The sequence below is a fragment of the Eumetopias jubatus genome, unplaced genomic scaffold (assembly GCF_037043125.1).
Source record: "Eumetopias jubatus isolate StellerSeaLion01/CBP00866 unplaced genomic scaffold, mEumJub1_p1.0 scaffold_4, whole genome shotgun sequence".
NCBI lineage: Eukaryota > Metazoa > Chordata > Mammalia > Carnivora > Otariidae > Eumetopias > Eumetopias jubatus.
Window position 1 is genome coordinate 181495360 of NW_028274810.1, and position 26276 is coordinate 181521635.

At 44.2% G+C, this 26276-nt stretch overlaps 1 protein-coding gene across 2 annotated transcripts in view; it reads right to left on the reverse strand.

Annotated features, from left to right (window-relative positions):
- The window catches only part of LYN (LYN proto-oncogene, Src family tyrosine kinase), a 115372-nt gene extending 100236 nt beyond the window's left edge, over nt 1-15136 (reverse strand). The window contains exon 1 of one of the 2 annotated variants that reach the window (XM_028119010.2): nt 14899-15136. The gene's annotated coding sequence lies outside the window, so the exon portion shown is untranslated. The remainder of the gene's footprint in view (nt 1-14898) is intronic. The other variant, XM_028119012.2, reaches the window with a different exon arrangement.
- Nucleotides 15137-26276: the final 11140 nt, after the last annotated feature.

A 26276-nucleotide genomic window follows, 5' to 3' on the forward strand; every position in this document is an offset into this window, starting at 1 on the left:
CTGGGAAACATCAGAAGCCATGCACAAAATATCATTAAAAACTGTTGCCTGGAATCTATACGAAGAGAAAGTGGATGAGTGGCGGCTACCCAGGGCAAGTGGATTGGGGGAGGTTGAGGGAAATGGACAGTGACTGCTCGTGGGTACAGGATTTCTTTATGGTGTTATCAAAATGTTCTTAAGTTGATTGTAGCAGTGGTTGCTCACTTCTGTGAATGAATTAAAAATCCCTGAATTGCATACCTTAAATGGGTAAGTTATATGGTACATGAATTACATCTCAATAAGGTCACACTGTAAAAAATGTCCCATACAGTAGGATTCTATTTACATTACATTCTGGAAAAGGCAAAACTGTAATGACAGAGAGCAGATTAACAGTTGCCATACACTGGGGGTGATAGAACCATTCCGCATCCTTATTATGACGGTGGGTGAATGAATCTATACATTTATTTAAAATCACAGAACTGCATAGCAAAATTTTAAAAGTCAACTTAACAAAAAACTCCAGCTGTTTCTTAAAGTCAAATCTACTTTCATTTAAGTTTTTGTTACTCTTTTAAAAAAACGTTTATTGATCTTAAAAAGTTATTCTGATGGCTTTGAGTACTGTATCTCTCTATTGAAGGGATTTTGAAATATCTTGGAGTACATATTAAGTAATACATTTTTTATTAGATGGGGAGAAAGCCAAGGTAGAAAAGGCAAATTTAAGAGAAAGCTGGAGTGGGGGATTACCAGCTGTACTATTGTTATACCTGAGGGTCCCATGCAGTCAAGCCCCTCCTAAACGCCACAGGTGAACTTAGAGGTCTGCTCTGAGTCTGAGAAGCTTGTTCCTGATCTCAAGGTGTTTTTAATTTGTAAGACGTCAAGCATAATGTAATCTATTATTAGGAGAAAAAGTATCTTTTAAGATACAATAGAGAGGACTTCACTTTCCTTAGCCTAAATTCTGGATTTTCATTTATATGGCATGATAGGAGACACATGAATCAAAACCAGTGTACTAACATTTGCACCTCATCCCTTTGTCGGGAGGAAATAGGCCAAGGTCGCTCCAAGGTCAATCAGAGGGTTTGCATGGAGGGAGAGCCTGCATGGAATCCGCTCTCTGGCCAGGGCACGGGTCTCCACCAAGCTACCCACACCCATGATTTCACTGGGGTCCTGCGACCAGGGCTTTTAAGTTGAGGTGAGGGAGCCTGAGGATGGGCCTCGACCAAATTTGGCAAGATTTTTATCCCCTCTGTTTCTTTATCCATGAAACTAGCTCTTTTTTTGTTTTTGTTTTTTTAATTTTTTAAACTGCTTTACTTCTCATGCTTAAGGACAGCCTAAATAATAAAAGAAAATGTTTTCCCTTTGTCTTTTACCTGAAAAGAAAGAAAAGGTTAGGGGTACAGAAGTTGAACCCCAAACAACAGCCACAAGTGTGTGGCAAGTGAGATGTTGCCAAAGACTTTCAGGTATGTTACCTCATTTCAGCCTTGCAACAATGGGCCGGAGTAGGAGACAAGCGTGTCATTCATTACTGACTTGGGAATGGAAAGGAACTTCATCTCCTCCTGCCCTGAGCCTAGAGCATGACACACGTGGACTGGAACCCAAGTTCTGATTCTTGAATCTATGAAACCATGGCATTACACTGCTCCTCAGACACCCCAAAGTGCATGCCGTGGCCACCCCATTCCTCACAAGTGACCGTACTTTCCACTGGTTCTTCAGTTGCATAAGGAAGGAATCCTGCTAAGTTGTTTCTCCACTTTTTCTTTTTTATCCTCACCTGAGGAACACGCTTCTTCACCCCGAAATGGCCCTGCTGTGGTCAGGCTCCTGGACTTAGCCCTGCCCTCCCTCCATTTCCAGGCTTCAGTCCTTCTTCAATCTTCTGTAGCACCCACAGCTGCCAAGAGCCGTACGTGGTGAGGACACAGAGAGGCCACGCTCAGACGCTGTGGCCAGGGGCCGGGGGCTGCAGGCAGTCCAACCGTGGGCTCCCCCTGTCCTCCTGGCATGTGGTTCCTCTGGGCCTTGACCCGGACCACAACCTGTGACTTTCTCACAGGAGGACCTCACCTCAGTGCTCCCTGCCTGTGTGTGCTCTTCCTATTTCAGATGAGCGAGAAACTTGTACTCCTCGTTCTACTTTTTCAAATATTTTTACTTCCTCAGAATATGGCACAATTCTGCTACTGAGCGCAAAATGGATGGGACTGCAGGTCGTATGCATGCATATTCACGAGTGCTGAGTGTCCAAGAAATGTTTTCAGAACCGTGAATAAATGAAGCATTACTTCATGGATTAATAAATTCCACAGGTCAAATCATGGCTTTCTCTCCCATCCAAAATAAATAAATAAATAAATAAATGTCAAAACTACGTGAGACAGAACAGTCAGTAATAAGGGTACTGTGTGCCTTCACATGGGAAAAGGGAGTCTATTTTACTGAGGAATAGCATCATTGAATTCCCAAAACTAGTTAGTCCTTTCAAAAGTCTGCGCACAGGCGGCTTTGTGGTGCATAGCAGGATGTTTGATTACATGAGGGTCCCTGGAAACCACCTTCATCACACCCACGTTTATATATTCACATTTATAAATTGACTTAGCTGCGCAGAGATGGGCAGAAAAGCCAGCTGTATGCAGCTAGGGCTGCCTAATTTTACTAACTAATGGTTGAATAAAAAACGTATTTAAATGAGCCTCTGATAAAACTCCCCTGTGAGAATTTTAGCAGCTGAATAGCCAGGGTCTAAAACAGGACAAGGACTTGCTCTCTGATTGAACTGCAGTCATTCCGCACACAGGGGAGAGGCCAGGGCCTGCCAAACCCACAGCTTGAAAATCTGTTTATCTGCCAAACCAAATGGCTTTGTACTGCTTTTCAGTTCCCTACACCTTATTGTTAAAAAAGCCGACACTGGAAACTAAATTAAAGCTAGGAGCAGGATGAGAGATGCCTTTGAGGGAAGCGAGTATTGTTTGGGGGTGCATAGGGAGACACTGGGTTGAGCACTGTTCTGCTTTTTGAGCTGGGGTGCGGGGGTGGTTACATGGGGGTTGGCTTCAAGCTGCTCTTCTACATGTCTGTTATACTTCAATTAAAAGAAAAGGACCATTCCTGCCTGGGGAAAACTTTTTAAAAAGCTCCCCCTCAAGCCTATGAGGAAAAACTCCATCAGCAATATTCTTCCCTGCAATTTGGAACCGGTGAGTACGTGGCTAGGAAACAGCATTATCAAATCAGAAAGCATCTTTTAGAGCCATCTAGTCAGACCTGTTCTAAAAGGTCCTGTGAGGGGGCACCTGGGTGGCTCAATCGGTGAAGCGTCTGCCTTCGGCTCAGGTCATGTTCCCAGGGTCCTGGGATCGAGTCTCGCATCAGGCCCCCTGCTCAGCGGGAAGCCTGCTTCTCCCTCTCCCTCTACCCCTCCCCCCTCTTGTGCGCTCCCTCTCTCAAATAAATAAAATCTTAAAATATACATATATTTTATATATATAATACACACACGCGCACACACACACACACACACACATAAGGTCTTGCGAGAGAATCACTCAGCGTATGCCTACAAACTTAGAGGGATGGAGAAGGCCCACTCCAGGTCCCCAGCAGGCTTTGGATTGTTCAAAACCTCCTCCTTACCCTCTAATCCAGCCCCTGCCTTTATAAAATTCTCCAATCTCATACCCTCTCACACACACCACAGCCACTTCCATAGCTTGTCAGCCATCAAGCCACATGGCCCTGTATTAAATGTGAGTTGAAGACCCTGTCCTCTCCCCTCAAAAGAAGTGAACACAGGCCATCGTGGTGGGCAAATCTCCACTCAGAATAAGGACAATCTATCAGACTCAATGAAATATCCTCTAGACCACCCTCATTATTTGTTTACATTTCTGTTTGCCTAGCAACTTTTCTAAAATCTTTTTATTTAGGGGCACCTGGTGGCTTAGTTGGATAAGCATCTACCAGGCCATGATCCGGGAGTCCCAGGATCAAGCCCCGTGTTGGGCTCCCCGCTCAGCAGGGAGTCTGCTTCTCCCTCTCACCCTCCCCCCTCTTGTGCTCTCTCTCTCTCTCTCTCTCACTCTTGTTCAAATAAATAAATAAAAATCTTTAAAAGAATAAAAAGTCATTTTTTAAATTGTGACAAAATACACAAAACATTTACATCTTAACCATTTTTAAGTGTATAATTTAGTAGCATTAAGTTCATTCCTCTCGTGTTACTATCACCACCATCCACCTCCAGAACTCTTTTCATCTTGCAAAACTCAAACTCTGCACCTGTTAAGCATGTACTCCCATGTCCCTCCTCCCCCAGCCCCTGACAACCACCACTCCACTTTCTGTCTCTATGAATCTGACTTCTCCAAGAGGACCTCAGGTAAGTGAAATCATACTGTACAGTTGGTCTCTGACCTATGATTTTTTGACTTTATGATGGGGCAAAAGTGATATGCAATCAGTAGAAACCGTACTTGGAATCATGAACTGGGATCATTTCACAGGCTAGCAATGTGCAGTACATTATTCAATACATTACATGAGATATTCAACACCTTATTATAAAATAGTCTTTGTGTTAGATGATGTCGGACAACCTAAGTGTTCTGAGCACATTTCAGGTAGGCGAGGCTAAACTCTGATGTTCAGTAGGTTTAGGCGTATGAAATGCATGGGTTTATTTGGATGGAACTCCAACATAAGTCAGGGAATAGCTGTCTGTGTTCTTTCGTGACTGGCTTATTTCTCTTACCATACTGTTCTCCGAAGGTTCATCCACCTTTTAGCATGTGTCGAAACGTTCTTCCTTTTTAAGGTTGAATAATATATTTCCAGTATCTGTACATACCACATTTTGTGTGTCCGCTTGATGGACATTTGGGTTGCCTCCACCCCTCAGCTCTTGTGAATAATGCTGCTATGAACATGGGTGTACAAATAATCCATTGAAACCCTGCTTTCAATTTTGGGGGGTATAGACTAACACAGAATTACTGGATCATATGGTAATTCTATGTTTAATTTTTTGAGGAACTCCGCCATGTTTTCCACCACCCTGAATCACATTCCCACCAGCGGTGCACAAGAGTTCCAGTTTTTCCACATCCTTGCCAACACTTGTTATCTTCTGGTTTCTGTTTTTGTTGTTTTGTTGTTTTGATAGCAACTAGATAATTTCTTTTGATAGCAATGATTACATGACAACCACCAACTACGTGCTTCACGTGTAGCTGGTTCTGAATCCACTGCATCTTGGAATCCTCACAACCGGGGGGGCCCTGGGGCTAACAAGGCCAGCATCTTGTCAGCAAGTGAGGAAAGGACAGAACTGGAATTTGAGCCCAAAGGTGATAATTCCACATCCTGTGTTCTATCCATCTCATATGCTGCCTTCTTTCTTCCCAAAGATATTGGTTTCTGGGCAATGATTAAGGTGCCCAGGGAACTCCTGAGCAAGGTTCCTGTTCTGCCTTCTGGCATATTAATTTGTCAGCCTTGTGATCAGTGTACCAGCCAGAGAGAAAAGAGTACAAGAAACTCTTCCAGGATAGGAATCTCACATGTCCAATGTTTGTTTCCCCCAGAGCACCCACTACAATGCCCAACACATGATAGTCAATAAATATACATTTGAAAAAGAAATTGTAGTTATGGAAACCCAGTAATCCCGAATAATCCCACACCAGTCTGTGTGATTGGAGAAAAAAAGAATACAGAGTGGACAACCACATACTGTGCACATTACAAATTAGTAATCAAGATAACTTACAATATTTTTCTTCTAATTTCTTGACTCTCACATGAGGGTTTTTTTTTGTTTCTTTATTCCTCATTTATCTCTCACTTCCCTTCTCTTTGCCCCTTCCACTCCTTTTCTATTTATATTTTGGGACCATCTATGGAACATTACTTTGCTTTACTGACTATTGTCCAATCCAAAGTACACCCATTTATGAACCATTCAATGTCAAGAATAGGAGCCTCTGACCAGTTAGGGCCACCCTATCGATGGGGATGGAGAAAACTTCTGCTGAACCTTCCATGTAGAAGATGGATCCTAAAATAATCTGGGTTCTGTTAGGAAGAGAGGTAGAATGATGGTGCTGGGTGGACAGGCAATCAATAATGTCCCTCCACATCCCAAAGTGACAGCCACAGCTTCAAATGTGTCAAAACAGTGCCAGAGGGCAGAAGTAGAACCAGAAGGCAGAAATTATGGAAATGAAATATTGTAGGATGATACAAAAAGCTTTCTAATATCCACAGCTGTCCAAAAATGAAATGGGCCACTTTGAGCACCCTATCCTGGTGTTTCTCCACCATGTGGCCTCCACCACCTGCATTAGGATAACCTGGGAAGAAACTAACATTCGAGACCCAACGTTCAAGGGAAAGTGACTACCTGCTAAGGGTTATGTTAAGACACACCACCAGACTCTCCTCCTTCTACAAGATTCAATGATTCAAATATCGACTACCAAGGCAGGTATGTGATGTCAAGAGCCCAAGGGTTGACACTTGGACACCAGATGGGCCATGTCATTTGTTTAATTGGATTGTATAGTCCTATCTTTGCTAAAGACTTGTAACTATAGCAACAATGTAACATTTGAGAGTCATTCACTGAAGTGTTCAGAAATTTTTTTTCTGCTAGACTCTAGGAAGAGTATCCACTTGTAAACGAATTTAAGGAAAATTACAATTCTCATTTAGTGGTTATATTAATTCATTTAAAACTTTAAAAATAACTGAAAACCATAAAGTAAAAGATACACAGGCAGTTAATGAGATTTAACTTGTTAGAATTTCTTTTTTATATACATTTCAATCCATTAAATTTGAAACAATTCAAAAAGTCAGTGTAGCCCACCGTCCAGAGAGACAACCACCAGGGTTTTGTTTAGAGACAAAAACCAACTCTTACAGTGCTCATTTGATTATACTGATGACCATAAACGCCATATTAAAATTTCATTTGAAGCCAGGGACTGTGTCTATTATGGTATTTGTCTGTCACTCTCTCATGAAGCCTCTCATTATTTAAGGATGCAGTCCCCTTTTATTCTGTGCCTACTGTGTACCAGAAACAACATTAGGAAATTATAGGTTAGCTCCGTCAATCACCACCACAAACTTGGGTATTACTAAATGATGAGGCTAAGTAACTTGCCTAAAGTTATAAGCAAGGGAACCAAAACAGGAACTCAGATCTGTTTAACTTGGAAGCCCACTTTCTTTTTACCATTTTATATTATCTCCCCTCAAATTTAAAATTAATAATCCCTCAAAGGCATTGAATACAACAGATGATCAGTACGACATATCTGATTATTCAAGATAGCTGCTGGCATCATTGCCAAATTATGCCATTTTGACCAAATACTGCCATTCCTAGTTATGGTAATTCTTTTGATAAACTAATTATATATATATAATATATATATAAAACATATATATATGATAATCTATATATCATAACATGATCCCAATACCAAGCTGCTGCTTTACAACATATTCTCCTTTAAAATACCACAGAAACTTAAGACCTCAACTCCAAATTAATTGCTTACTTCTTCAACAGTGCTACCATCATCAAGAATATTTAGATAAATGTTTGGGCAAGATGACCATTTAGGACAGTGATCAAGTACCTATGTGCTAGTGACTACAAGGTTAAGCCTTCTGATGTCATGTAAAACAACAACAAATGTTACATTTCAGCCCCAAATTAATCTCTGCTAGCTCCGGGGTTAATCATCCACCTAATTCAGAGCAGCTAATGAGTGCTCACTGTCTCTTTATCATTTGGCAGCACCATATGGAGCCAAGAGTCTAGGCAATAAGTTGATTGTGATGGAAAAAAAAACTGGTTTCTCACTAAAAGGCTCCAATGATTCTCCCTTTTACACAATGAAATCCAACATTTAGTATTCTGTGCAATGGTCCCCCACACTAACCACCACATCACTAGAACAAGTTCTTGGGCTTTGGAATGATTCCTGCACAAAGTACTCAAAAAATAAGCTCCATACTAAATATAACTAAATATAACTAAACATAAGAAGTGGACGTTCCTTTAAGAAAATGTTATATCTGGGGCACCTGGGTGGCTCAGTCGGTTAGGCGTCTGCCTTCAGCTCAGGTTATGATCTAGGGATCTTGGGATCGAGCCCCACCTCAGGCTCCCTGCTGAGCCTGCTTCTCCCTCTCCCTCTGCCCCACTACTCCTGTGGATTCTCTGTCTCAAATAAATAAATAAAATCTTAAAAAAAAGAAAAAGAAAATGTTACATCTATTTACCACATTCATAGTGCATGAGTTCCTCCAGGGGCAGGTCTGCTTACAATTATATCCACACAAGCGCCATAATGGCCACTTTTGCCCCAATATTTTCTGATGGCTCCTCCCTTCCCCCTGAACTCACACGGGCTTCATGTCATTGCTCATTATACTGCTGTTTTCAAATCATACAAGTGATTCACTTTTTAAAAAAATAAAGATGGGGGGCGCCTGGGTAGCTCAGTCAGTTAAGTGGCTGCCTTCGGCTCAGGTCATAATCCCACGATCCTGGGGTCTTGGGGTCGAGTCCTGCATCAGGCTCCCTGCTCCCTCTCTCTGCTCCTGCCCCCACTCGTGCTGTCTCTCTCTCTCTCTCTCTCTGCCTAAAATAAATAAATAAAATCTTTAAAAAAATAAAATTTTAAAAATTTAAAAAATAAAAAAAATAAAGATGTACAAAAGCAAAAAAAATCAGCATTCACCCATAACCTGGAAATAATCACTATTAAAACTTTAGTATCAAAATTACTGTATACTATATGCATAGTATAAGTATATACATATATATACTGTATACTATATGCATAAGCTACTATATGCATAGCTTACAGATTATGTGTCCCACCAATGCATATTTTATTTCAGAAATAGTATCATATGTTACCTACACATTTGTGTTAAGCCTTTTATTTTTATTTTGTGAATTTATTTTTATTTTATTTTTTTAATTTTAATTCCAGTAGAGTTAACATACAGGGTAGTTTCTGGTGTACAATATAGTGATTCAACTTTTTAAAAACATCTTTCATTTTAGTAATGTAATTTAATACTGTGTTTAAAGATATCTACAAGGGTTCCACTGTATGGACGTATCTTAATTTGTATTTGCTTAATAATTAATAAGCCTCCTATCGGACTGGAGCTTGTGGAATTGCTGGGCTCCCCCATGGGCTTTAAACTCTGATCGATCCCACCATGCTGCTGGTCTCAAAGGGACTGCTCTGGGTCACACTACCCAATGAGCTGGAAGGAGGTGTTCTTTCACCAAATTGTGTTTCTTTCTTTCTCTTTTCTTTTTTGCATACAGATAGATGTGCATTCAGGCCCAAGGTAAAACCTGTTTTTTGATGTGGGGTGTGGTCAAAGAAGCATGAAAGTCACTCTTCTATCCCCCAAAATTAATTAGAGGCTAGAACTTAAGTAATTTTTAAAAATAGAACTGAACCATTCTAACTAGATATTGCCTGAACATTAAAAAATTTCAAAACACCCACTTAGATTTTCATAATAGTTTCCATGATGGTGCATATCAAAAGGTACATCTTTCTGATGCTGAAAAATCAAGCATGGCCAACATGGGCTTCGCCAGAGAAGGCTCTCCAGCGATGGCTACATTCATTCTTTTCCTCCCTCCCCCTCTCTCAGGGGCAAACTGAAAATGAACAGAGCAGAAGGTGGTAGCAAGAACCCTGAGGAAAAAGCCCTGTTGGGTGGCAGGGAAGGTGGGGCTGCAGGCAAATGACTGGGTCTGGGGCCTTCGAAGCAGGAGGAAGTATCACTTCCTTGCCGGCCCCCTCCCTCGGGCCTCCTGTCAGGTCACTGGCTACAGTTCTGCTCTCCGTGACACAGCTTCCCCGTGGAAAGCAGAAGTGGTCCTCCCTCTCCAGGGGGTCTCTCTGAGATGATCTTCTCTGTTCCCCTCACCCCCGTGGGGGTTAACATTTACAGGAAGAGCAGAGGCACCCAGAAGGCCCCAAAGCCAAGAAGACATCATTGTTTTAGTTGGAGGTAAATTGGATGCGGACCCATCTCTCCAGTCTCACTGTGTATTCTCACCGGTGCTGAAAAGTGGGCCCAAGGAAGTCGTGACAGTTCCCCACCAGATGCTGTACGAACAGAGAGAGGAAGGAGGACGGGACAGGCGCATTGGCAAAGAGCTTTCAATCAGCATGGCTTGGGATCAATAGAGTGAGTGGGAGTGTGGGCAGACTCTGTATTATTTGACTTGCCTGAGGTGTGAACTGTCAAAAGGAGATGAGACAGATTTAAAAGACCCTCTGGGCTACAGGAAATGGAGACCTCTGCCCAGTGTTCTACGACCCAATGGGGGCACAGCCTAGAGCATTAAGAAACACCCACTCAAATGGATTCTGTAAAGGTATCCCCATTCATATCATTTTATGGGACATCATTTATATAAGTCAGCATCATAAGAAATGGACAGTTACAATGACATGAACCAATAATCTCTTCCCATAAATGCTCAGCAACTATCGTGTTGACTCATGGTTTGTGGACTTTGTAAGGGGGTGGGCGGAGAGCTGGCCAGAGGGGCCAGAGAAGGGAGATTAGCAATATGTGAAGGTTAACAAAGACGGTCAAATAATCAAACTTTGGAAGAGTTCTATGCAAACGAAAATGACATCCTGATGGCAAATAAAACTGTCAAGAAATAGTTTTGTGGCAAATAAGGAACGTTGGCAGCTCATTAAGTACTAAGGGAAAGTGAAGCACAGAACAAGATTGAGGAAAAAGTCCAAGAATGAAGAACAAAGGCTATATTCTCGGGCCCTGCAACTTGTCAGCATGGATGCACCTTTTTAACACATCATCCCAAGTCATTATTTGAACTTGCTAAATTACGCGTGACAGCCCTTCCAGCTAACTTAAGCCAAAGATACCCAAAAGAAGGTCCAAGTCTTGAAACAGGGCTGTTCCAAAAACTCCAATTGCTCAACTGGCAGATTCCCATACATTGACTACACTTGGGCTTCTCCCCTAAATGGGAACTTACTCAAAATAAATTTCAGAAATGATGATAGAGTCAACTCAACATTTCACAATTTAAGTATCAGGAAACTGGACAGCTGTAAGAAATCTTTCAATAGTTCTGACTGGAAAAAAAAAGAAAAAGAAACTTCCTCTTTGTCACCAATCTTTAAAGATGGTAGGCAGCGTGTGTCCATTGTAAATGTGTGGGCTTTGAAGGGCACCTGGCTCGTAGCAGGTGCTCAGTAAAGGAGTGCATGTTTTAATGAGCATCTTATGGGCCCTGTCTCCCTACTTTGTATTTTCACCTCAAATGATGCTCTCACTGTTATAACAACCACACAAGGAGGCTTGTAGGGTTCATGGGAGGCACTTCCAACAGGGCCTGGAGGCAATCCTTTGGTAAAGTATTACCTGGGTGCTTCTGTATTAACCAATAAGCCCGACAGCCCCCAAGGCGGTCTCTCAAGCTGCTTGGGCAACAGCCACTGTAAGTGTCACCTTGGCAGTTGTCCTCCCCAAGCAGGAAGCAGTGCTGGAAGGCACAGAAACTCACCTCCCTGAATATGCCTGGAGTGCTCTGCTTGATGGTACAATTACCAAGTGATAGAAGAAAATTACCTTGTGGTTCCCTGTTTAAAAATGTTTATTAAGTGATCATGCCTTTGCTTTTATGTAATTGAGTACCTACTACAGGCGCAAAGGCAGAAAAGTGGGGAATGCTCTAAAGTCAGAGCCAGAAAACATACCTACTCTGCCCAGTGGTGCCACGTAACCAGGTCTGTAACCTTGGACATGACACCAAACCTCTTTTTTTTTAACCTGTGCCTGCCTACCCTGGGATCCATGAGAGGTTCAATGAAATCAGAGCTCAGAAAGGCTTCTGACTCTGGAATCAGCAATTCTCAGGAATTGCTTCCGACAAGCAAAAGGTGTGAGCACAGTCATTGCCAGATAGAGCCCAAAAGAGATCTGAGGCCACCTTTGTCATCAGTGAGTCATTGGTCAGTGTCCCAACTAATGATTGTAGTGACCTTTCAATGTTAATCCTGTCCATGCCTGAGGACATGGCGGTCATTGGGATCAGCAGGGTGAGCGAGATGTAACAACTTCTCACACTGTAGACATGTACACACTGTATTCTTACTTATACTGATTTAAATTTCTATGGGTTTGTTTATGGATTTTATTGTTTAATGTTGTTAAATTACAACTCTGCATATTCATTTGAACCAACTGACATCTCAGATGTTTTGGTGATTTATTTTTGAATACAAATATAATAGAACTAAGGGGCTTAGAGAGTCATTGATTCACAAACCTGTGGACCACTTTTCTGCTAAAAGAAACGCCCTTGGGGGTCAGGGATATTGCAAAGTCTCTATATATCTTGGCAACATCTACGACTCCTAGATAGAGTGGGTCTTTTTGACGGGACAAACTACCTTTGCAAGCTACATCTCATCACTCCAAGTCAAGCCCTTGCTCCGAGGGATACCGCAGAGTAACCTACCCTGTGTAGAGATTCCCGCTTAGAACACTGCCCCCAGAATAACTAGATAGTCAAAAATTCCCATTTTAGAAACCAGGACAGAGAGAGCCAGCAGGCTTCAGATGCCTTAGGAACCAGCCTTGTTCCTTGGCCTTGCACAGAGCCAAACTCAGAGCCAACCTTCATTCCCTCTTCCAAGTAATCTTGACTGTGTGACAAGAATTGGGGCTAGTGTTTTGGACAAGACAGAGCTGTTTTCACAGAGCTTTTCATTGCAGTGGTGAATATAGACTAGACACACACGGACAAATCAGAATATAACTCTGGTTACTGCTGTGAAGGAAATGTTGGCTGAATAAAAGGCCCAAGTCATTAACCCAACTTATTCCATATCACAGCTCTGGTCAATGATGGGAGAGACCCAAACTCACCTTTTCCAGCTCCTGTTTTCTCTTTCCTTACATGGGCTGACCTCTCCCCTTCACCCAGGAAGAGGGTTTTACCCCACTCTGCACCCAAAGAGGCCTGGTCACCAAAAGCCCCTTGGGATCAAATTAAATTTCTTCAAGCCTCAAGACATTTATCTCCTTACCTCCAAAGGAAAACCCAGGACTAACTGAATCACCCCCTTTTCCAACAGAGTTTACCTTACTTAGGAAGGGCTTCTGGGGGTTTAGGAAATTCCTATACTCCTTCGGTGCCTGATTCCCTTAGCTTTTACCTAAGCAGGGACAACAGGCTTGCCCTCCTAAACCCTACAGGCAGCGTGGGGGGCAGCCAATAAATCAGAAGTAAGCCAAAAATCCATATTAGCTCGTGCTTAGGTGAGTGAGATTCCCAGACCCTAGCTTTGCAGACAGCAAATCTCTGGTGTATTTATTAAGCAGCTTTACTAAGAAGGTCAGATGGCTGAATCAGACATGTAGTCTCAGGTTTAAAATCAACAAATTGCAAAGAACCAGGGAACCCTGTTTTAATGGATAGAATTATTTGCAATAAATAATAACAGCGCCAGTTACGGAATGCCTATGCATGCGCTTGGGGCTTTACGTGCAATAAATAGCTCAGAAGGTAAACATGTTCTCTCCGAGATGAAAAAACCCACAAAAGTAATTTCAATAATAGGCCCAAGTTGACACGCAGTTAGGAAACTGCAAGGCCCGGATTCAACTGGGGTTTCTGGCAAAGAAGCTGGGTGGGTTTGGGATAATTCAAACACACACACACACACACACACACACACACACACACACACACACACGGAAACACAACCAGACGACCACGTCAGCTGGGTGGGTTTGGGATAATTCAAACACACACACACACACACACACACACACACACACACACACACACACACACACACACACGGAAACACAACCAGACGACCACGTCAGCTGGGTGGGTTTGGGATAATTCAAACACACACACACACACACACACACACACACACACACACACACACACACACACACACACACACACACACACACACACGGAAACACAACCAGACGACCACGTCAGCTATTAGTAGGAACGTTACAAATGCACAGCTTGGAGAAGAAGCCGCTCTCGGCCAAGATAACGCAGGAAAGCGAGAACTGACGCTTACACCCTTCCCCCAGGGCGAAGGAAAGGCAACCCCTGAATTCTTAAAATAACTCTCGCTTCCTCTCCGTGGGCGGAGGCACGGGACTGCTACTCCGCAGGCCGGGAAGCGCCAGGCGCAGCGGGAGGGTGCGCACCAGCCTCTGCTGCAGCCCCTCGACGTCACGCTCCCGCCCGGGGCTCCCGAGGAGCGCAGCTGTCCGCGGGCCTGGCTACCAGCCCCGGCCGAGCCCCATCCCTCACCTCGGGGAGCCCGGGACCCAGCGCGGAGACCGGATTGTGCAACCCGAGGAGTCCCCGCCAGGATCCCCGCCGTGCGCCCGCTCTGAGCGGAGAGGGGCTTCCCCGAGGCGCACCGAGAGTGGCCCGAGCGGGAAGCGCAACCAGCACTCGGGTCGGCGCCAGAGGGACCCGCGGCGCGCCCGCCTCCGCGCCCACACCTCCCACCGCCCCCCTGCGCGCCGCCGCGGGGAGGACACCTGCCGAGCTGCCCGCCGCCCGGTCCCCTGCTCCCCAGGGCCCGGCCACCCACAGGCTGGAGGCACCTGGGTGTCCTCACCGCCGGGGCCCGCGCCCGTGCGGCCAGGAGGCGGCGCGCGCCCGCGGACACCCCCAGACCCCGGCCCAGGCCCGGCCGGGCACCCGGGACTCCGGCCAGTGGCACAGCCGCGGCCCGGGCCCGCCCCGCCCCGGCGCCCGAGCCCAGCCCCGCGCTCGCGCCTGGGACTCACCAGCTCCCGGTGAAAGTTGCGGGGCGGCGGCGGCTGCGGCGGCGCTCCACGGTGACTCGAGTTCAGAGCGGGGGGCGCGACGGGGCGGCCCGGAGGGGCCCGCGCAGGGCAGGCTGCGGGCTCGGGGCCCGGGGTGGCGCAGCCGCCCCTCCTGCCGCGGGCTGGAGGCTGCAGCGCGTCGGGCCCGGAGGCGCCACGGCAGGGGAGCGAGCGGCGGACAGCCCGGAGCGGCGGGAGAGGAACTGGCTGTCTCTGGGCTCGGCCAAGAGGTCCCAGCTACTTCCTGGTGCTTGGATTTGCATACTGCGCCAGGAGGGCGGGGAAGTGACCGTTTGGCCCCTGCCCAAGGTTTGGGTCTTTGGTGTGGCCGTCGCGCGAGCTTTGAAGGCAGAGAGACTTAGCCTCTCAGTGTGCCGCTCGGGAATGTGGAGCCGCTGGGGCCCGACATCCTCCTGTGACGGGGGCAGAAGGATCTTCCAGGGAGATCCTCTGGAGCCTGGACGTGGGAGCCTGGCGACAAAACCTCTCGCGTCTCCTTTGCTTCTTTTCCATCGTACTCCCTATAAGTGGGGTACCCCTGACAGCAGAGGGGGCACGCTCTGGTCCCCTACATCTGGCGTTCTCAAGAAAGAGGATGAGATGGGCCGAGTGGATGTTCAGCGTCTCACTGAGTTCTTAATCATCAGTACAGAGTAAGCTCCTTAAGGGTGTACACGCGGATGCTCAGGCTGTAGAGTCGGGGCGCAGGGTGGCTGTGGAGTTGAATGCCCTGGCAAATTACTCAGTTCCTCAAAACTTCGATTTCCTCCCAGGAAAATGGAGATGGGGGGGTCACTGGAAGGATGACATGCCTTCTGTTAAAGGGCTCTCACTGTGCCCAGCGCACAGTAATGGTAGCTGTTATCCGTTCATTCCTGCGCTCTCTGCCTCCCCGCATGGAGCACAGTGCTTGGCACACAGCAAACGCATAATCAATGTTTGTTGAAAGAATGATTGCATCGTCGAACCGGTGTTCCAACTCAGTAAATGCCACATATAAATCCAAGATTATTAGTCCCAGTCGCAGCGGATGACCAATTGTTCTAAGCAAGATTCACTGGGATCCCAGCATTACACTACAGTATGAATTTACAGGGAAATAAACAGTGCCCTGTAGGCGATTTCCTCTTTGTATTAATAATAGCAAACACATAGGGCCTATCAGGTGTTAGACATTGCGTTAAGCACTTTAGGTTGATTACCTTTCATTAATATGTTCTCCTTTTTTCCTGTAATTCTTCCTTTTTTTAAATCTTTTTTTTTTTAAATCAAAGTATAGGGGCGCCTGGGTGGCTCAGTGGGCTAAGGGTCTGCCTTCAGCTGGGGTCATGATCCCAGGGATCCTGGGATTGAGCCCCTACATAGGGCTCCCTGCTCAGCGGGGAGTCTGCTTCTCCCTCTCCTCTCTGCCCCTCCCTCCTGCTTGTGTGCGTACTCTCTCTCTCTCTGTCTCATTTATAAGTAAATAATCTTTAAAAAATTTTTAAAAATTAAAAATCAAAGTATAGTTGACACACAATGTTACATTAATAGTGATTCAACAAGTCTATATGTTCATGCTATGCCCACAACTGTAGCTACCATCTGCTATCATACAGCACTATTAAAATATCATTGACTCTATTCCCTGTGCTGTACCTTTCATCCCCATGACGTATTCACTCCATAACTGGAAGCCTGTTAGTTCCCACTCCCCTTCACCTCTTTTGCCCATCCCTCACCCCCATATCCTCTGGCAACCATCAGTTTGTCCTCTATATTTAGCACTGCTTTGTTCGTTCATTTGTTTTGTTTTGTTTTGTTTTTTAGATTACACATATAAGTGAAATCACAGGATATTTGTCTTTCTCTGTCTGACTTATTTCACTTAGCACAATGCCCTCTAGATCCATCCGTGGTTGTCACAAATGACAAGATCTCATCCTATTTTTATGGCTGAATAATGTTCTGTTGTGTGTATGCACACAGACCTGTTTTAATTTTTTGAGGAAACTCCATACTGTTTTCCCCAGTGGCTGCACCAGTTTGCATTCCCACCAACAGTGCATGAGGGTTCCTTTTTCTCCACATCCTCACCAACATTTGTTATTTCTTGCCTTTTTGATTTTAGCCAGTCTGACAGGTGTGAGGGGCTCTCATTGGGGTTTTAATTTGTATTTCCCTGAAGATTAGTGATGTTGAGTGTCTTTTCATATGTCTGCTGGCCATATGTATGTCTTCTTTGGAAAAATATCTGTTCAGGTCCTCTGCCCATTTTTTATTCAGATCATTTGGGTTTTTTTGGTGTTGAGTTGTATAAGTTCTTTATATATTTTGAATCTGATATATCATTTGCAAATATCTTCTCCTATTCAGGAGATTGCCTTTTCATTTTGATGACAGTTTCCTGTGCTGTGCAGGAGCTTTTTATTTTGGTGTGGTCCCAATATTTTTGCTTTTGTTTCCCTTGCCTCAGGAGACATATCTAGAAAAATAGCTCTAGCTGATGTCCAGGAGTTTACTGCCTGTGTTTTCTCCTGGGAGTTTTATGGTTTCAGGTCTTCCATTTAGGCCTTTAATCCATATTGAGTTTATTTTTGTGTATGATGTAAGAAAGTGGACCAGTTTTATTCTTTTGCATGTAGCTGTTTCTTTTTTCCCAGCACAATTTATTGAAGAGACTGTTTCTTCCCCCATTGCATATTCTTACCTTCTTTATTGTAGAGTAATTGACCATGTAAGTGTGGGTTATTAACAACATTCTTAGGAGGCTGGCTCCCCCTGAGGCTATAGCCATGGTCCAGCGGTCAAGTAGCCACCTTAACATAATCCTGTACAGCAGTAGTTTATTACTGGTAACAGACTTGCAAAGGTTTGCAGTACACTGCCTCCAGCAACAACAAGGAGTAATATGGTTTATACCTGTGATGTTCACTAGTATGTAGCTGCTTAGTTTGCTGCTGAAGAGGAGGGGGTGGGTTACCTGTTGGAAGGTATTGAATATGTGAGTGAAATCTGTCACAGATCCTATGGAGTAATTCACTACCTGAGAGCCCATTTCCTAGACCTTTCTTCAGGATGACATCTCAAATATATTGGGGATAAGTTAAAATAGCTACTATTACCAATGAGTCCTTGAGATCTTGGCAGAAGACATGTGATTGGGACACAAAATATTTGGTGCTGGTTCATCCATGTGGAGTGTCCTGTCAGTGTTTTTTGGTAAAACATCTGACAGAACAAGGAACAAAGCATCATCAGGCAGAGCTGGGCTTGCACTCAGCTCTATCACTTCTAACTCCTTACATAAAAGCATCCTGCCTAAGTTCATCTCTTTATTCTTATTTGGGGGGGGAAATCGATGTTCATTCCCACTTCTCAGGCTGCATTCATATACCCTGAAAACTTCCCCACCTACTCTCCATATTTGTCTTTCCTAAGTCCCATGAAAGGTCCATGTCTCAGAAAAGTTTTATTTAATGACCTCTTTGGTATCTTTCTTTTCTAGACATCTAGAGCACCTGCAGGGTGCAACATTTTTGTAAACTAGACTTAGGTCCTTTCCAACATGGTTTGCCTTTGTTTCACATGGTAACTTTCTCTCCTCAACTGCTAGTAAATAGCAAACCCCTCTTTGGAAGCCATTGCTTCTTTTTTTTTTTAAGATTTTATTTATTTATTTATTCATTTGACAGAGAGAGAGACAGTGAGAGAGGGAACCCAAGCAGGGGGAGTGGGAGAGGGAGAAGCAGACTTCCCGCTGAGCAGGGAGCCCAATGCAGGGCTTGATCCCAGGACCCTGAGACCATGACCTGAGCTGAAGGCAGATGCTTAACAACTGAGCCACCCAGGCACCCCTGGAAGCCATTGCTTCTTGTATTTATCTTTCTCCCACCACACTTCTCAAAAGTTCTATTATGTACTTTAGGGGGTACCTGACTGGCTCAGACATGTGACTATTGTTCTCAGGATTGTGAGTTCAAGCCCCACATTAGATGTAGAGATTACTTAAAAATAAAATCTTGAAACAAAAAAAAGTTCTATTGGGTGCTTTAAAATACTTCATGAGTATTGGTTGGTTCAGTGATTGATGGACTGAGTTGTCTCAAGGGTATTCTCAGTTGGGAATTGAGCACAGACAAACGATCAGAGACAGGTTGCAAATCAGCAAAGATCCCTCTTGGCAGGGGAAGTAGGCTTTTGAAGAAGGTGAAGGATAGGACTGAGCAGGACAGTAGGAAGAAGTAGTAGAAACGGCACCAGCTATGTATAGGCAATCCTCGTTCTTTCAAATTCCATATCTACAAATTCACCCACTCACAAAAACGTAAGTGTAACCCCAAAACCAATACTCATAGTGCTTTCACAGCCATGCATGGACATGAGCACAGCAGTTAGAATCTGCGTCTCCTCATGCACACATCCCCCCGCAGAGGTCAAACAAGGCAATGCTCCGCCTTCTTGTTCAAGCTCTTGTAGCATAAGCCTGTGTCCTCTGGGGATTTTTTAGTGCCAGGTTTTTTGCATTTTTGTGCTTTTTGTTGGCCACTTCACTATTTAAAATGGCTCCTAAGGGTAGTGCTGAAATGCTATCTGGTGTTCTGAGCACAAGAAATCTGGGATGTGCCTTATGGAGGAGATGCATGTGTTAGATAAGCTTTATTCGAACATGAGTTATGGTGCTGTTGGCCATGAGTTCTATGTTAGTGAGTCAACAGTATACATTAAATAAGGTGTCTTTAAACAGAAGCACACAAAACAAGGTCATTTATCCATCAATTGATGAACATGCGACAGCCAGAGGCTCTCAGCAACTGAACCCTGTCTTCCTCCCAGGAACACTGGTTCCATATTAGCTAATTCATTGTGTGTGGCAACTTTATAGACCATCATTACCACGAGTAATGAGAATCGACTGTGCATAAGACCATCCTGATATCCACCGATAGGAAAATGAAATGCCTGACTTCAAGGAAATTTTTCTCCAACACAATCTTCATCTTCGTATGCTTGATCATGGCACTTATAGGGCTGATGAGGATGACCAATCTCAGCCTACACCTTCATGCCATCCTATCCATCTCGCCGTCTGACCTGCTTCTCATTCCATTGCCACAGTGTGGACTGTCCCGAGGCCCCTTTCACTTTTCTGGGAGCTACCCTCCAGGGGTTCAGACTCCTCCCAACAACTCAGGGACTCTTACGGATTGTCTGCACAAGCCCCCTCGTCGGCTTTGGGGGAGGAAGAGCGGAGGCCAAGACTCTCCGTCTGACTCCTGCAAACATGGTCACAGACTGAGGCCCAAGTAGCAAATAATACAGATCAGTGGTCCCCAAGCCTGGCAGCACATGAGAATCACCTACCCAGGCCCTACCCAGATAATTAATTCAAAGTCCAGGGGTGGAGTGAGAGGGACTCAATCATCAGAGCTCCCCAGATGGTGCCGATGAGCGGCAAAGATGGGGAACCACTGGGAAAAATCCTCGGAGAATATGGGGTATTTGTATTCGCCAAACAAATGGTTTCTACCTACCACCAATGTTCTTAATAAAATACATCAGAAGGCCTTTCATCTAACGCACAGGGACTAATGAATCAAAAAAGCTGTTTAAAGTGGGGAAATAAAAAAAAATGATATAAATGTGCCTTAGATATTTGACTTGAAATTCAACCTAAAGTTGCATTCACATTCATTCACTCACTGCCGATCTCTCAGGTGATGCCAAGACATTGCCCCTAAGCGTGAACCCCCAGCTGGGCATTCTGTGTCATCTTTCTTACCTGAACCACACCCATGAGCCTGCCTGTCTGATTTCCAGTCACAGCTTTGTGGAAGCAGAGGAAAAACTCACAAAGCCATCTCTCCCATGGTCTCTGACCTTCCAGAGCCACTTAACCCCCACCTAAATAATTCCTAAATCAGCAGAATTATTGCTTTTACCATTTTACCTGTGACTCTTTCCAAATATTCAGCTTAGTTTACATAATTTTTACTCATTTTTTGAAGTTTCTATTTAATTAAACTGCCTATTTATCATATCAGGCACACCTGACCTAAAAACAGTTGGAAAGGTTGCAGGAAGGAGAAGGTTCACTTTGCTGGAGGGATCTAGCAGGTGTTTACAGAGGCGAACTTGAGTGCTGGCTCATCCGGCATTCTCTGGGAAGAGGGTGATTCCCAGGGGTTTCTGTCACAACTACTGGTGAGGAACTGGGCAGGTTGTTTTATGTGAAAGCCTCCTACCAGTCCTCACAACAACCGGGCTTTCTTTTCTGCATTTGATGGATAAGAAGATAGCCTCAAAAGAGGAAGGTGACCCACCCAACTTCACCTTGAAGTGGTACACACTGGATTCACACCCCATTCTGTCCTTCTGACATCACAGCTCAAGCTCCAACCCTTGGCTTACAATGCCTTCTGGAAAGTCCCGACTTCTCAGCCTGGAATACCACAGAAGCAATGCAACGTGCCCGAAAGCACATGGGGCCAAATCTGGGCCCAGTCCTTATCAATCCTTGGACATTGTAGAGGAATAACCAAACTACCTAAACAAGCAATTATTTAAAAACTGAGCTAAATAATGATGGCAAGCATACCGATAACCTAATTGAAATTGAAATCTTATCAAATTTAAAACAAAATTATTTGTCATTCGATGACACACAAGATTATGCTACACAGTAATTAGACCACAACAGTAACCTATGTGTACAAAAAGTCTTATGTGGTCAGATTGGGGGTCTGTGGGTCTACAGCTGAATGTCCAGAAGGTAAGAGGGAGAATTGCTTGTGACTTCATTTCTGTTTTTCTTGGAGGGAGGAGGCCCAGTGCCACATTCCCCTTTTTCCAGACCTTCTGATCTTCAGCAAGGGTGCCTAGCCCCTCAAATCAAGCTGGTCTCCTGACTCTGGGATCTGCCATGTCCCCAGTTCTAAATCTAGAGAGGTCCAACTTCCTTTCTAGGTGCTCTTATGGTATCTAGGAACTCATATATTTAGTTTTTCATAACTTCAGACTTAAAGAAAATTTCTAAAATGAGCACAAAGAATCACCACGCATCCTTCAGCCAGATTCTCCAACTGTTAACATTTAACCAGATTTGTGCTCTATCAATCAATAAGTTTTTCTGAATTGTTGTTTAAGAGTAGGTTACAGACATGATGCCCTTTTACCCCTAAATCCTTCAGTGGGTATTTCCTAAAAACATTCTCTTATCAGGAAACTAACATTGATACAACACTACCAATTAATCTGCAGACCATTCAAATCTCGGCAATTGTCCCGCAAATACACTTCATAGCAAAAGAACATTCCAGATCATGCTTTGTGTTTGGTTTATGCGATATTTCCTCATAATTAGATCCAGGCTATGCATTTCTGGCAGAAACATCCCTCAAGTGAAGTGCTACTGGGTTCTTGTCAGTACAGCTATCTGGAGGCAGAGAGGGTCCATTTCTGTCCTCACCAGTTTGGTGGAGTTTGATCACTTAGTTAAGGTGGTGTCTGTCTAGATTTCCCACTCTAAAGTCACTATTTTCCCCATTATAATTAATCAATATCTTGTAGGGAGATACCTTGATAACTGTATAAGTTTCCTATTCTTCATCAAACTTTTACCCCCTAGCTTAGCATCCATTGATGATTCTTGCCTGAGTCAGTAATTATTGTGATGGTTGCCAAATGATGTATCTTATGGCTTTTGAACAGAAAGAACCTTCTGGAATTGGATTGTGTCAGTCAAAGGAGGTAGAGAGCTTTGGAAAAATAAGTAGCAAGGATCAAACAAAAAAAGCATAAAAACCACTTAATTTTCAGAGCAGCCTCATGATGTAGTTTATTTATTTATTTATTTATTTATTTATTTATTTATTTATTTAGTAAGCTCTACACTCAGTGTGAGGCTCGGACTCACAACCCTGAGATCAAGAGTTTCATGCTCTACGGACTGAGCCAGCTGGGCGCCCCATGATGTAGTTGAATCAGAGAGCTTTCTTAGGATGTTATTGGCATTAAGACCGGCCGTTTGGATGAAGGTGGTGGTGAGAGGAATGATGGTAAGGGGTCACGTGGTGCCCAGGACATCATGCAGGAAGAGGTGGGCTTTGAGGGAAGTAAGAGTCTAGAAGGAGGGCTGGAGCCTGGGGAAGGTGCTGGGTAGGAAAGGACTACAGAAAGAGACTCGTTCTCCCCCACCCCCTGACCCAGGGCAAACTTGGCCTGTTGCTTTGGAAGTCCAGAGATTCATTGTACTGACACTGATCTTAAAAGCTTGGTTGTATAACTTAATTTCCTCTGGAAGATGCAGCTCCACTAATCACCTTTAATGTTCGCAGTAACAAACAAGCCATTACCAAAGGGGGCAGTGGATGGGGTGCCGGTCTCAAAGGGTGAGCAGAGGCCAGGAAGCCCACTGTCAGAAACTGGGCAGCATCCAACTCAAGTGGTTTGGGCCGTGGATATAGATGAGGTGCAGCAGTCAATGCTCAGCTGCAGTGCGTCTAGGCTCTCCCATTGTTTCTACACCATCTTCTTTCAAGTTCTCCTCCTCATCCAGAAAGCAAAGGCTACCTGCGTCGGTTGGGTTACCACCATGATGTGAGCATGGCTGGAAGAGGGCTTGCCCGGTCGGCCGGATTCTGGCCCCAGAGCTATGGGTGGAGGCTTTGGTCCAGGCTCACCTGCTTCTTCGGGCTCAGGACCTGAATTTTCCTCCTTCCTGGAGACAAGGCTCTGCCCATTCCATCCCTTCTCCCTTTGTCTCTTCTCTACATACCAGAAGTTCTCTTCTATTCTTGTAGTGGGGTCATCCATCCCCACCGCCTGGAAACTGGCTGTCCTAATAGTAACACTCTCACCCAGGGCCTCCCCTCACCCCAGGACCTCCATCTGTAAGAGAATCTCTTGTATACATGCATATGGGTGAGTAAAATGGTAAGCTTTAGAAAAAGAATCAAGCCTGTGTTACCAGCAAAAAAAAAGTGACTTTAGCACAAATGCTTATTAATGAAGGGAATTAATAAAGAAAAAAGAAAAATCATAAAAACCCTTTCAGGTTACAAAAATTTTTCATAAAATATTATTTATGCATAAATTACCACAGAGCAGAATTTCTCAAACTGTTCATCAAATATTAATAGGTGTTACACGGAAAAAGTTGTCATGGTTAAATTGTTTGGGGGATCTTGGATGAACCCAACCTCAGAGGCTCCAAGTAACACAGTGATGTCATTGTGGGTCTTTAGGAAGGGGTCCGAGTATGCGTGCATCCCAACAGAATTGTCCCTCAGAACCTTTCATGATGAGCCGGTTCCCCGGGGTCTAGCTATTGCCATCACCTCTCATTCACCCCCCCACTCTTTCAGTACCCCCATGTTTCTATTCACTGAGTACTTGGACCAGAAAGAAGACGGCATGCTGAATACAATCCCCCCCCCCAAACAGCTGTCGTGTGAAGACACAGTCAGATGAGGATGTTTGTGTCAAGTTGATCACAATTTTACATTCTGGTTACATTCTTTATCTGCATTGACTAATGTTATGTCATTTTTATGGAGGTTATGTATGTAGTTTGGCGACCGCCTTGGATATTGTCTCTCTGTCTGTGCTGCCTTTGAATGAATTTAGCTCCAAAGTCTGCTTCTGATTTTTGCCCTGGTAGGAGGCATCAGCTGAGTTCTCTCAGTTCTCTGGAGAGCCAGCCTGATAAGGTGATTTGGTTATTAGCACTGCTATGAGAAGGGAAGTATTTCAAGGAATCCACAGATTCTAACTATGTGGAAAGAGGTGTTGGTGTGCTTTATTTTTTTGTTTGTTTGAGGTTTTTTTATGATTTTATTTATTTATTTGAGAGAGAGCACACAGAGGGAGAGGGAGAAGCAGTCTCCGCACTGAGCAGGGAGCCCAACGTGGGGCTCAATCCCAGGATCCCAGGATCATGACCTGAGCCGAAGGCAGATGCTTAACTGACTGAGCCACCCAGACGCCCCTGTTGGTGTGCTTTAATATGAACCCCATTGACTTGTCTTCACAAAGCAGTGCAGACCAACAAGCCGGTGATAGCTGAAGTCTAAGGGGGGACCTTCATGGCCTCACTGTGGTCATTTTCTGTTACTCACCTCAACCTTCAGAAATATCCAGAAAATGCACAGTATTCCTACAGGTCACTCAGTAAAATCTCAGCCACCCTCTAAAAGTACAGTTCATTCCAGGTTGGGTTTATGAGTTTCTCTGACGTTGGGTGTGTCTTTTTGTTGATCTAAATAGTTTATGTGTGTCTGTTCCTCCGAAGTCCTGTTTATTTTGATTTGCTATTGTTAATTCTGAGAATACCACTATCCTAAAAATACACTGTCCTATGAAATATAATATTTGGTTCTTACTTAAGGATTCTTCAGATCTGATTGTAGATAAGAGTCTAAGTTATAAGAGAAAAAAATTCACATTAATTTAGAATTTAAGAGTATATGTATTTGTCTTACCACCAGTGGGAGAGTTTTAATTAAAAGGTATGATTTTGAGCCTGAATTGCTCATTTACATGACCCAAGGATATCAGAAGAGGTCCTTTGTGATTACTGGGTAGACTATACTTAATTTGATTCTGTTTGCTCATCTATAAAGTGAGTCACATCTAGCTCATCCAGGTCTGTGAAGGCTGGTGAGTGACCCAGTTTTCCTAGTCTCTGCATAAAGTGATGGTATGAGGGGAAGAGGTGGGAAGGAGGAACAGAAGCCCAACTGATACTTGAGGTACACAAGATAATGAGAATATTTTTGTGTGGCTTAGTTTCTTTATGTCTTTCTTTTCATGTGTTTCCCTTTCCTTCCATCTTCACCTGGCCAATTTTTACCCATGTTTCAAGGACCAGTTCAAATGCCACCTCATCAAAAATTCACTAAACCTTCTTTAGATTCATTGCATCTCTTCAGCCCTTAGCATCCTATGAAAAGTCACCTCTAGCTCTGTTGACACTTGTCCCTTTAGACCTTTCTTCTAATATTGTTATTTATCTACGTGGAGCTCCTACACCAGAAGGTGAGCTCCTGATGGAGGATCCAGGCCTGTTTCTTCTGTTTTGATTTTGTGTGCTGTTACTCTTAGCACTAAGCACGGTGCATAGAAGCAGCAGGTCCTGAGAGTGAGTTTGCCAAATGAAGAGTTAATATGGCAGGAGAGGCTACCACTGCTCTGTTGGAACCCAGAGAAGCAGTATTTTGGTTTGGTTCATAGAGAACACCAGCTAGTAGTTGTTCTGGGTTGAATTGTGTCCTCCAAAAGATGTTGAAGTCCTTATCTGCAATGCCCATGGGTGTGACATTACTTGGAAACAGGATCTTTGCAGATAATCAAGTTAAGAG